Here is a 12,903-nt window from a genome sequence, read left to right as displayed (position 1 = left end):
ATTTAATTGTGTGTCAAATACTATTATTGTATTTCTGTCTTAAACACACAGGCATGATATTGGGTTAGATGCAGAAAGTACTATAACACTGCATTATCTTGTCAAGGAAGAATTGCTTAGCATTCAGGTGGCAAGGTATACAATAAAAACTAAATTTAAAAGGTTAATGTGATGAGAAGAGCTAGCGAAAGTGCTATTAACAGATTAATAGAAAACTATTTAGAAGAATTTATATTAAATGTAACATCCACATGGATATTTGCTTTCTTCAATACCATTGCAGGCAATATTCTCTTCTCAAACTCTTTCAGCTAAAAATATTCTACTTCTGTTTGTTCTATTTCAGATTAGATGGTAGGAAAAATGTTCAAAGTACATTTTCTTTATTATGTTGACAACTTTGTGAGGGATTCTATGGTATGATGTTTTAGGAAAGAGAAAACATCCTCTAGCGTATGGGAGTCTGAAGTACCTCTGATATACTGGATATAAACTTGCTAATAAAGGCAGAAGGAAAGCACTGCTGGACTGTCTATCACAGCTGTTTAGTTTCCAGTCCATCCTCATGCTAACGCATATTCCATTTATGCTTTGCTTCTAAAATCAGGTTTACAGTCTGCAGACTAACATAAAAACAACATAGATATAATTGCAGCCTTTACAAAAGAACATAAATCACTACTCGTAACAGTAATCATTTTTGCTACATTTTGCTGAGGGCAAGTCAGCGATGTAGATAATAATCATCAAATAAAAGAAAAATAATCTGTCTCTCCAACAGGTGCAGCGTAGGTAAAAAACACAGAAATGAGAAAAAAAATATTGTGAAAACTCGTTATAACAAAGGTAGCTAGGGGAAAACAAACAAAAAACAACAGCAAGCAATTCAGATACCTTTTGGAGGCAGTAAACGACCCCCTAAATTGCATGCCTCTGAGGATTCACACATATATCCAATTCACACATAAATCGATGTAAAGCTCTAACTGTACTTTCTGTGGTTCATTGATCCAAAGAACTTCAGCATGCCTCTTACAGAAAGCAAAGACAGGCTAATACTTTTACCTAGGAGCCTGTAGCTTAAAAATCAACTGTTAACAGAATGGATATGTATTTTTAAAAGGTCTTACTTTCTTTTTCATATTTTGTTGAAATAAGTGTTCTAGACCTCAATTTGAGTTCAGTCTTACTATGTGTAAAGAAAGAAATCCCAGTGTAACCTCTGGCACCATGTAAAATAACCATCATCATCAGAAAACCCCACACAAACAGCACTTGCTATTTCACGGGATAAAGCCATATAAGTTTTCAGAAAGCAGCAAAATTTGGCTTCACTTTCAACATATATAAAGTGTACATGCCATAGAACAAGACTCACCCTTCTATCTCGGGGCAATAGGTGGCTTGCTCACACCCAGAGCCAGCCCAAGAGCTTCAAGCATTTCTACTGAGTGGTACCAAGGGAATAGGAGCTGGTAAGTGCTGCTGAGCAAGCACCTCTAATTGAAGCTTGTAGAAGCTAATTACAACCAAGCTAAATGAAGAGGCTCAGATAGTAAAGTAGGGGGAGGTTAAGTCATCTTAAAGGTATGATGGCACTTTTTCCCATTCCCTAAAATGTTCTACTTTATAATGCTTCAAGGGATGAAAAAATCTGCTTTTTCCTTGGCTAATGATAACATTCTGGGTAGAATTTTGTACCTTATCTTTACTGTGATTTTTTTTTTTGTCTTAAATATATTCTTGTCAGCCTTTTGGAGACCTTTTTCCAGATGAAATTAATCCAAACAAAATCTGATTTTATACTGATATATCTAGAAACTGTACTTCTAGGCAAAGCCCCTATATAGTTACGCGAGTGGTATACGGCGCTTAAATTCAGGGCACCTGGTCCAATGAACTGAGCACAATTGCTCCTGTTTCTGAAAGATACAGCGTTAATTAAGCAAAAGGTTTGAGCTGGCCATGAAATAATCCATGAACTGGAAACTCTCTGGCATGGCTCTGTTGCAGACTTCAGTAAAACGAATGGATTTTCTTCCAGTCAGGAAAATGTACTGCCTCCGTGCACTGGACCAGTAGTGAGAGGGAAGGGTGATAGGATGAAGAGCTGTCCCCTGAGTGATATTAAAGCACTTCTCCGCTGGCTAGGATGCCTGCAGAAATTGGGGTGTTAATGCTGAACATCAGCAGTATCTGTGAACAGCTACAGCTCCTTGGCAGCAGAGGGCTCCTGCATCCCAACACATCATCTAGTGCTATCAGCAAGCTGGTGCAGACCATAACCACATCTTGTCCTCGGTGATACTCCTGGGGCATGGTATAATGGAAGGGCCATGCAAACATGAAAGCAACACCAGGAAACTGAAGTTTGCCACAGTTAACTGCCGAAGAACAGGATTTATACTGCCTGTCACTAGCATTTTACCACTGTGGCTTTGGTAAGGCTTTGACATAGCTGCACATGATGCTCTTACCCAGACGCAAGGGAGATGTGCTGGGAGATAGGGGGCTGCCATAGGGTGAGAGCAGAACTGGTTAGAAATACCTCCAGGAGCTCTCTGGCATCCTTGGGGAGAGTGTTTTGCATAGGGTTCCTCACGGTTATGGGCCGTAGGTCTGTACCTCAACCTAAGCCATGTAAACAGCTATCGTAGCCTGAGGGGACTCAACTATCTTAGATGAGGTACAAGAAAATTCTATGCGTGAAAACTGGGAAAATGGTGGGATTTTGTATGTCCATCAGAATTTAAAAGAAGGAATAGAAAATGTTTTCGCTTGTTTGTTTGTGTTCTCTGGCTTGGCTTGTGCAGTTTATGGCTACCAACACACCCAGCAGCTCCTAACTGCAGAAACAGGGACTCCTGGTAATTCCATAGCAGTGTCCCAAGTGTAGCATATTTTAGGAGCCTGGTTATACTCTGCTTGGGACTGCTGACCACTTCAGCCCCTAGTATGGTACAGATGTGGAAAAGCATGTATAGGCCTTAAGGCTATCTTAGCCCACTTCTCTGTGGGGTGCAAATTACGCTCCTTACAGGGCAAAGCACTGAATCTCACCTACATGTCCCAAGGCATCTGGTTAGTGCTTAACACTAAAATTCAGATGAAAGCTGATTGATCTTCTCCCACTGATTTTTTTCCCCTCATTTTGATGATTCAGAACAGATCCAGCAACTGCAACCTGAATAGCGAGGTGGAAACAGGCAGCATCTTCCTTGTTCAAAGGAGACCGTGGGTTCATTCTTCTGAAGCAGCTGGTATTTCTGAACTTAAAAATAAAACATGATGCCATGAAAAATGTGCTCATGCCGCATTACTTGATAGCTTTTCCATCACTCCATGAATACAAGCTGCACTTTCAGCCCATTTACACCTTTGTGGCTTGGTAATGAAAGTCTATGTGAAGAAAAAACAGGAGTAGCTAAGCCCAGAAGCTAGTCATTATTCTTTTTGTCAGTGGCTGCATCTCAGTGAACTTTATAAGTAATTCATGATACTTTTTTTTTTTTCTTTCCTTACTCTACAGTTTTCTTATTCCACTGTCCATTGAGACTGAAATTCCTTGTTGGGCTTTACAAAGAGTCAATGGTTGACCAAGAAGGGACAAAGGAGGTTTGTGACTCTGTGTTGAACTGAGGGGCTATTACATTTTTAACTAAGTTTGAGAGGAGGAAAATGTCATCTAGGAACAAAAGGAGCATACTCAATCCATATGTCAAAGCCTAATAAATCTTGTCTTTGATTTGGTGATTTGTGAATAGATCAGTTAAATGGATGTTACATTCCTGAATGAACCCTTGTAGTTTTTATCCGTTTGTGACACGAACATGCTTTCCTGAGTCCCGAAACCAGGGGTTCGGGAGGCACATTCAGACAGAGCTGTTAAGGCCACTTTCATTTCCTTTTCCCAAAGAGCCAGTGTTTGAAATGGTCTCCAGATAAAACCAGAAATTAGGACTCCACACTTCTACAAAGCCGTAAGTGAAGCCTGTCAGCAAATGAACTAGTTTGGAGTCGCACAGCTGGAGAAATGGTAGAAAATATAGACAAAAGCTTTTCATTTGGAGCATCACACCAAAGTATTTCTGACATGTAGGAGCACTTCCAAAGCTGTGGGCCATTTCTTTCCTCCCTTAGGCTTTCGGTAGGCCAGGTGTATCCTTCTCTGTGCCGCCTTTGGAAAGGCACTCGCCACGGAGCTGGGGAGACCGGCGGAGCCATGTGCCATCCCAGCGCACAGCTCTGGTTCACCTTACAGTGCTGCACCGTGAAGCAGAACGCAGCTGCTCCTCCATGGCACGTTGCCCTTTGGGGGGTGGCAGGCTGCCAGAAAGCCCGGAGGAGGGCAGCAGTGCCAGGATCAGCATTGCTTCCACTTCACGTGATACTGACAGAGCTTTTCTGAAACACAATGAGGGTGCAACTGTCCCAAAAGAAATATTTTGTTAAGGACAGTACCCATACTCCTCTCACCGTCCCAGGTTCTCCTTAGTCTCTGCTGGTGATCACACATCTTGAAAGCAGGGAAGATTTCAGTTCCTAGCAGTAGTTAACTCTCTGCCTTCCACCTTTCTCCCCTAGATGAGCAAAACACCAGCCTCCTCCTCATCTGAGAGCTGAAATCAGTACAGTGCATGGATACCTGCACACTACAGTGACAAATACAGAGGGAGTTAACTTTAATTGTGCCTATTTGTGTGACTGTGCTTGCCTACATGATGCCATTAACAACACCTGGGCTCCGTAGCTCCAAAAAGTTGTCACAGGAAGCAATGTGAAGTTCAGACAGTTCCCATAAGGGGCAAGTTGATCAGGACACTATGGAATAACAGTTTAGTCTCATGTTGCTTTTACATAGTGCTCTTCCCAAGTGTCCAGGCACCAGGAAAGGGAAGTTCATCCTTAGTCCTCTCTGTTTCACCTGTGGAAAGACTTCAACACACAGAGAGCAAATGGCTTTGCTGAGGTTAGTCCTGAGTCACTGGTGGAGCAGGACACAGATCCCCAGTGCTGGAGCTTATTCATACCCTCCTCCAGCACCAACACACAGTGACTCAGCAGTGAAGCCAGTTCCTGAATACAAATCCGGTTCATCAAACTCATATGAACTCTTATGAAAGATGCCTGTGTAGCTCGAGAATAAGCTCATTCATTCACGCTCCCTTCACTTGCCACGTCCTGCACCTGCAGGGCACAGAGCAGAGATTGCCAAGTTTCACACATCCACATGGCGCTCATTCATTGACTCGTGCATCACCCTCTTCTACGGCTGCACTGCTTTTTCAAGTGTTTGAAGCTCAGCACTGCAGCTCCTTTCCTGATTTTGGGATGTGGTGGGTCTGCCAAGCTACAGCTCACGTGGAATCAGAAGAGAAGAGGACTTGTGAGGCTGGACTGTGGCTAGGAAACAAAGTAAAGCAGTTTCCTACTTCAAAAGAAGCCCTGCAGGAACTTTACAAAGCTTCTCCAAATTAAAATCATGTTAATCAAATCTGTGGGAGAGGCAGCTAATACAGTATGGTCAGAATAAAACAGGCTATTGGCTTTTAGCACAGTTCTGGAGAAACAAAGCTTATGTGTACACTGGGTCTGGCTGTCTTGTCCCAGCCTGCCTATTGCCGTTGAATGCCACCCACCAAGCACGGGAATGAGGGAGAAGTCAGTTGAGATATCAGATCTTTACTTGTGTGGCAAAAATTGATGATTGTACAAAACAGAAAATCCAGAAAATATCCCTGATGTAGGAAGGATAGAAACTGCCCATTGCTAAATATCTAATCTAAGGGAATTGCCCGTTTATCCTTCTGACAGAATGATTATTGCTTTTAAAAAGAGATGGAAAAGAAAGTTCCTGACTGTTATAAAAGTTTAAAAGGAAGGAAAATTAGGGGTGCCTAGATTCCCAAAACAAGCACCCTTCTAAGAAACAAATCCAAAATTAGTCAGTGCCATAAATAATCCCATAACAGCATGTTTCTGAGATCGCAGGCTCAATTATTTTTACTGTGAAAGTTAGAAGAGATTAAGAAGATACAAGCACAGCGTGCTGATTAAGGGAAAACAGAAAGTTTTTGCTCAGCAGATGTCTTATCAACACCACATCCTTTAATCCAAAGCACAAACGCTTGGACCAGCACCGCACAGTTCTGTTTTAGCCATTAGTGTACGTAGTATTCTGGGGTGCAGCTTTGGGAAGATGAAAGAGGTGGTATTATCGTTGTGGCACAGAGGAACTGAAGGTAAATGCCTCTCTGTGCGAGGGTAAACACAGCTGCCCGGACAGTCTCCCACGAGGAGGAACTCAGGAGCTGGGTGCAGCCCTTCCTGGTTGTTATCCCTTGGTAGCATCCCCGAGAGGCCTCAAGGACGGGCCAATCTCTCTGCTACGCCTGCCATAGGGAGAAAAGCTGCAGGCAGCATCAGTGGTGTGACTGCCAGCAGTCCTACAGAAGCCACCACTGGGCTTGGGAAACGAGGTAAAGGAAACTCTTCTCGCACCCATGGGCAAACACGGAAGGTTGGTTTGTGTCGAGCTCAGCTCTGTGGCCAAGGGTTGGTTATCTGAAGAAATCTATGGCCTGAAGGACTGCAGATAGGGCTAGGAAAGAGGAAATCTTAAATTCTGTCAGGGTTGTCACTCTCATGACACACAAACATGTTCATGAGAAACTCTTCACCTTTCGTTTTCACCATCTGTTAGCTCTTCTAAAGTGCTTTCACAGGTTTGTTCACACAATTAAACATAGCAATACTTTTTTTTTTTCCCCCGAAAAATGGACGGATTTATAATGCTCTTCCACAGCTCAACAGTTCAGATGAGTGCAAAGAGCACCTGTATAGCCAGGAACCAGCACCTCTAGAAGTCTTCTGTAACATTAATTCGCAGTTCAATCACAGCGTTGAAAGCATAACAACAAGAAAAGCAACTTTTTCAGCAAGCGAGTTGGGAAAAACAAAACAAAACTTTGACAATCATATACAAACAACTCTAGGAGCTGGTTCACTTAAGCTGACTGCAGATGGTGCATTGCATAAAGCCCAGTGCAGGCTAGAACCTACATGGTAGAACCCACAGATCTGTGCAGACTCTTAGCGTAAGAAATGTCTTCGTTTCTCCCCCTAATTGCATTAGGGGGAGATTTAATGCAACATTTAATGCAACATTTAAAATTTGTCAGAATTTGCTGGAAGGCTTGTATTTGTGATAAGACACTAATTCATCCAAGAATATGCTGTTTAACTATATAGAACAGAGTGGGAATTATGTCTTCAGCATGAGCCCCCACAAATTTGACATTTATGAAGATGCAGGTACATGGCAAAGAATATGTTCTCTACTATATTTCCCTTATTGTATTTAACAGTGCAGAAACCTAATTCACTTGTGGCTCTGCAAACAAAAGAAAATAAAGCTTTCTATGACTGTTGTCATTTCAGGATTTTTACTTAAATTTTTTTTTTTTTCTTTTCTCCAGCTTTCTAAACATTATCTTGGTGAAAATCTTACTGGGGAGTTTGTTTAAATATTTACAGCATATTACATGTACTTTTTCTTTTTCCAACTAAATGTACAATGACCCAAGGGTACATGGATGTGGGTGTGCATATAGCAGCAAGTAAACACATGCACAAAGTCACTGCCTTGAATGCAGGCACGGATTAAGATTAAATAAACAACAACTGTCTATAGACATCAAATACTAAAATCGACAGGACCTGACAAGTGGAGTTTGTCACGCTGAGGCTCCTGGGGCTTTCCTGCAGGATGCGTGCCTGGCATGCGAGAGAGCACGTCCCTCGTGCCACGCCACACAGGTGGGGCGGCTGCAGGGACGCCGAGGGCACCTGCTGGGGAAGTGTGCTGCAAGTCATGGGCACTCGGGGAGGAGCACAGTGCAGTGCAAGCTGTGTCCCCACGGGTGCTGCCTGCACCTGAAACCAAGTGGGCGCTCTGAAATCCATCAGTCCTGCTCTGTCCTCCAGGCTTCGCATTTCCCACGGTGAGCCTGGACTGACAAATTCACCAGATGAGCAGGCTCAAAGGTCCTCCGAACAGCAGCAAAGCTAAGGGCTATTTTCCAGTTGTCCAACAGGGCTGTCACGTCACGTACATGACCAAACAGAAGGGGTCAGAACGTGCAGGCAGTACTTCACGTTACATTACAACCACTGGGCATTTTTTAGTTCAAGCTGCTCCACACTGCTTCTGAGCAGAAAGCAAATGCTATCTTTCACAGCTCTAGTGATGCCAGACCTTCCCGATCACTTTAAAATAAATCATTAGCAGAATGATGAAGATTCCGCAAAATTTAAAAAAAAAAAAAAAAAGGCAGATTTACTTAAGATCTACAACATAAATTTTGGCTTCAGAAGAAAAAAGTTACTTTTTTCCTATTTGAATTAAAAAAAAAAGTAAATTTTGAACAAATAACTCAAAATAAAAAAGCAAAACACTAATAAACTTTATATATATATATATATATATAATTTTCTCAATTCAGGTAAGGTCTGCTCAAAAATCCCTGTTCAGTGCAAGCCCTCCACTAACTACATCATAGCTTGGATCGAGTCCATAGCTAGTTTGCAGCAGAACAATGCACAATTTTCTCCACTCACTGTTTAACTAGGCAGAATCTGACACGAAAGAATGTTTCTGACTGAATGCTTTAGGATTGCCAGAGGTGCAGGAATAAGTTTTGCTAAAATATTTAATGAATATGATTGACTTTGCATTGTTATGCATGTTTGTTGCTGCAGCTCCCTCCACGATCTTGTGTACAACTTGTGTACTCTGAATACCTGCGTGGACGTATGTCTTTATGAGAATAAATGGAAATAAACAACATGGAAAGCAATGTTTTAAGTAATTTTTTGCCAGCAAAATATGTAATTATTTTCCTTGGAAATGACAAATATTTGATGTAAGGGAACTAATCATGAGAAATCACTGTTGGAAAACACCCCAGCACAGAGGTGAACAGGAGGTTAGAAACCTTTAAGAATGAACATCTCTAATCTCATTTTTTTTTCCTTCAAGCCCATAAACATGCTTTATAGGTATCAAGTAATTAATTCCCAGAACCTAGACATTTTTAATGCTTGTTATTCCTCCTTCACTGTGGCATGCCAGCTACCTGCCTGGATAGCCATTACTGATCATCTGAAACTGTCAGGTGCTTGCTCTTTGCCAGTTAGGCAAAAAGCCTACCTATATACGATGGTGTAAGGCCTGCACGGTTGTAAAATGAATTTCGTACATGGACAGCTGGAAAGTTTTGTTCTGGATATCCCAAGAAAATACACGGGTTATTTATATGAACATCAACTTCACTATTCACTTCCAATGCATTTCAAATGACAGCCAAACTAGAAACTGTATTTCCAGCATCCTCCACCTGACACGTCCATGGTCATGGCCTCCAGGCATTATTGTGTTTGTACTTAATATGCTTTCAGGTACGGCCAACAAGCCAGACATTTCTATCACATGTGCTACAAATGGGTGCTGCACCATTTGTAGCCAGGAGTAAGGCCAGAGGAAAGTGGGAAAGTCTGCTGAATAAACTAAATCAGGAAATGGTTTGGACAGCAACTTGCTGAGGAAAGGTGATGTATATTGACATTCAGGACCTGCCTTTAGCTTGGTATACTGTCACATGAGAACTTCAGTCCGTATGTCAAGGCAGATGGGGCCATTAGCCATTTTTTCCCCAGTCACCCCTGTTCCAGAGGGAACATTGCTCTAGAGAGAGCGCTGGATGATTCAGTCATTATTTATCATCATGACATCCCTCCTGGGATGATTAACAAACGAGTCCCACATGTCTCCTGAAAATCTGTCAAGACCATCAGTATATTACAAAGAAGGCACAGTCATTACATGATAATTCTTCTGAAAAAAAAAGTCTAGACAACGTAATATTAAAGCCTAATAGGTTACTCATCAGGAAAAAAATCAAACAATAATTCTTAGCATCTGATATTATCAATGACTTCTATCTATGGACCTACATCTTCTGTCATGGACCTTCAGTGCTCAATAACTAGAATGTGTTCATGTATGCCTATGTACACACAATGTGCACATATATATACAGAAGCTGAGGTCAAAATTGCTGTGCACCTTTATTCACAGAAGAGAAATAAAATCTACAGAAGACTGCCAGAATGCCAGCAGCATCGGTACCCTTGCTCTTCATACGTACATGACTTTAGTGTCCAGTCTCTTTTTTTTTTTAGTAGACAAGCCAATCATACTGATTGATCTCACATTGAAACCTTTACCAAATTCAAATGTTTGTCATCCCGATTTAAATATTTTTCATGGGATCCCTGAAATCCTGGGTCCTGCTATGCCTGTGAAATTCCCTAGAAACACTGGTGTCTCTTTGTATGCCAGGTCCCCCACTCGGGAATCACGACAGGAACTGAAACTGCCTATGGAGCCTGGAAAATTTTTCACTTTCATTCTGTGTTTTCAAATAAAATGTAAATATTTCCATTAATACCAAATTTCAGCCAGCACTGATAACTTCATGCTGAGACATAAGCATTTGGATAGGAATCTGTAAATGTCTGTGTAAGGAGAAATAAAGGATAAATAAGCTTATAAAAGAAAGATCAAGATATTGTAGTGACAAAAACCAGATATGTCTCTGGAAAATTGTTTTAGGCCTAGTTTTGTAGTACACCAATAAAACAGCATTTAAATGCATTTGGAAGAACCCAGTTTTTTTTAAAAAAAAAAAGTAGTTTTCAGATAAAATCACAAGGCGGGGAGTGCCTTAAGCTTTGAACTGTCCAAAATACATTACACAGCTACCTTCTTAGCCTGATTATTTTATATTACTTTTAATAGAATTAGGGACGCCAAAGGTAAACCACCCATGGAAGGTTTAAAAACCATGGAAGATTTGTGTATCTCTCTATCCAGCTACTTGAAATTCTATTACATTATCTTAATTACACTTTTTGCTGCATTTGAATGCTTTTCTTATGCACAGAACATTTAAGATTTCATTAGCAGGACCTTCAATTTTTCTAAATGACTTAAATGATTTGTTTTATACTTCTATTTAAATGATTAAGTTGACAAAGGAAAGCACCAGGGGATTTGTAATAGAGAACAAAAAAAATATATTACATGATTCTTCTTTTCATGGAAAAAATAAGAAAAAAAGTCCATAGCTGAAAGATGAGCTGAGAATTACACGAGTTGCTTTGCTAAACAGTGCAGTAAAGTTGATTTTTGCATCTACTTTACAATTCCTCCCTCTTACACCTACATGTTGATAGTACTGTTATGCATGATCTCGTTTAACTTTTTTTTTTTTTAAAGTTAGTTCATTGGCAGTGATTCTGATTCTTTGCACAATTTAATTCCTACAGCTCACACAGTTTTCCATCACCACCTGTCAAACAGAAAAGGAGAGCATTTAAATCTGTTAAATAAGTAATATTCTTGCCCAAGAATAAAACACCTAACTCAGAAGTTGGATCAGAGGTATTCATTTATCTTTGAATAGCCTCATTTTGTAAAGTACTACATAGATGCAAATCTCAGTAGCTTTCCATGGGATATTTAAAAATTAGTTCAATTAGTTCACCTTATCAATATATCCAATATACATTCAGCATTTCAGAGTAAATTACTAGCGGAAGTAACACATCTGTTCTTCCTCCTGGTATCTTCCATCGGGATATTAGATATATCTTTACAACCAATACCTTGTTTTCCAAAAAGAATTCATCAAATCATGTATTATGCAACATATCACATCAACTCTGAGATGAGTTGGTTTTTCATTCGAGAGAGGGTTTTGTTTCTTTATAAAAATTTAATGTCTCAGTGATATTGTACATACTTACATATTCACATCTTTCATGAAGTACAGCTAGGCTTCACTAGTGAGACAAAGATCCAATATTTGACTTTTTTTTTTAAACACTTTTTTTTTTTTTAAAGGAATACTCCATGCTATTCAATGAAAGCACTCATTGATATCAAGTTAAATTTGAAGCACTACATGACCAGCAGTGATGAGTAGGAAAAGATCTTCTATGCCTTCTATACCATCAGTTGCAGTCAGCTCTAAAATCACCTGATGACATCAGGATTCATACTCAGGAAATTTCAATTGATTCTTCAGAGCAAAATTTGTTTACTTCAACTAATGAATAGTCACAGAGAAAAATTAAAATTATTGTTCTACCTTCGAATGACAGACCCCAAAACAACTCTTTTGCAGCACAGAATTCACAGGCTTAAAGACAAGACTGCATACACAATGGATCAGTAGCCCACATGGGAAAACGTGTGTATGTGTGCACGCCCACACTCACTGGCTGAATCACCAATCATCTCATATAGCTCCATAATAAAGTAATTACTCTTCCTGACATTTCAGATGAGATTTGGGTCAGATTCTGTACCGTCCCAGCTTGTGTCTCCTGGCAGTTACCTCCGTGCTTCACTCAGCTCCCGCTATCAATCAGCCATCCTAACGGAGTGACCACTGCTGCTGCAAGGCTATCACATCATTTGTGGCTTGCTGTCCCACAGGAACTCAAACCCAGGAACTTGGGTGCATTTGTATGTAATGCCCCTCCAGTTATTAGTTGAAATGATCAGATCACGAGGGAAAATAACAAAAACCACAATACACCAAACAAAGCCAATGACAAACCTTGTACTGCTGCACTATAGCAAGTCATCACAGACCATGGCCTCATTGTCTAGAAATATGACGATAACTGCTAGGGTCTCACAATAGCAGCTGTGAAACTACAATCATATAATCAAGATTTCCTGGAGAATTTGGAAGAAAGAAACTCTAGATTGCTGAAAACAGGTAATTGTGCTTGCTTGGACTATAGGTATCAAATAATTATCCAGAAGTA

This window comes from Anser brachyrhynchus (genome assembly GCF_964034855.1).
Source record: "Anser brachyrhynchus genome assembly, chromosome: 2".
Lineage (NCBI taxonomy): Eukaryota > Metazoa > Chordata > Aves > Anseriformes > Anatidae > Anser > Anser brachyrhynchus.
This window is presented reverse-complemented; position numbering follows the sequence as displayed.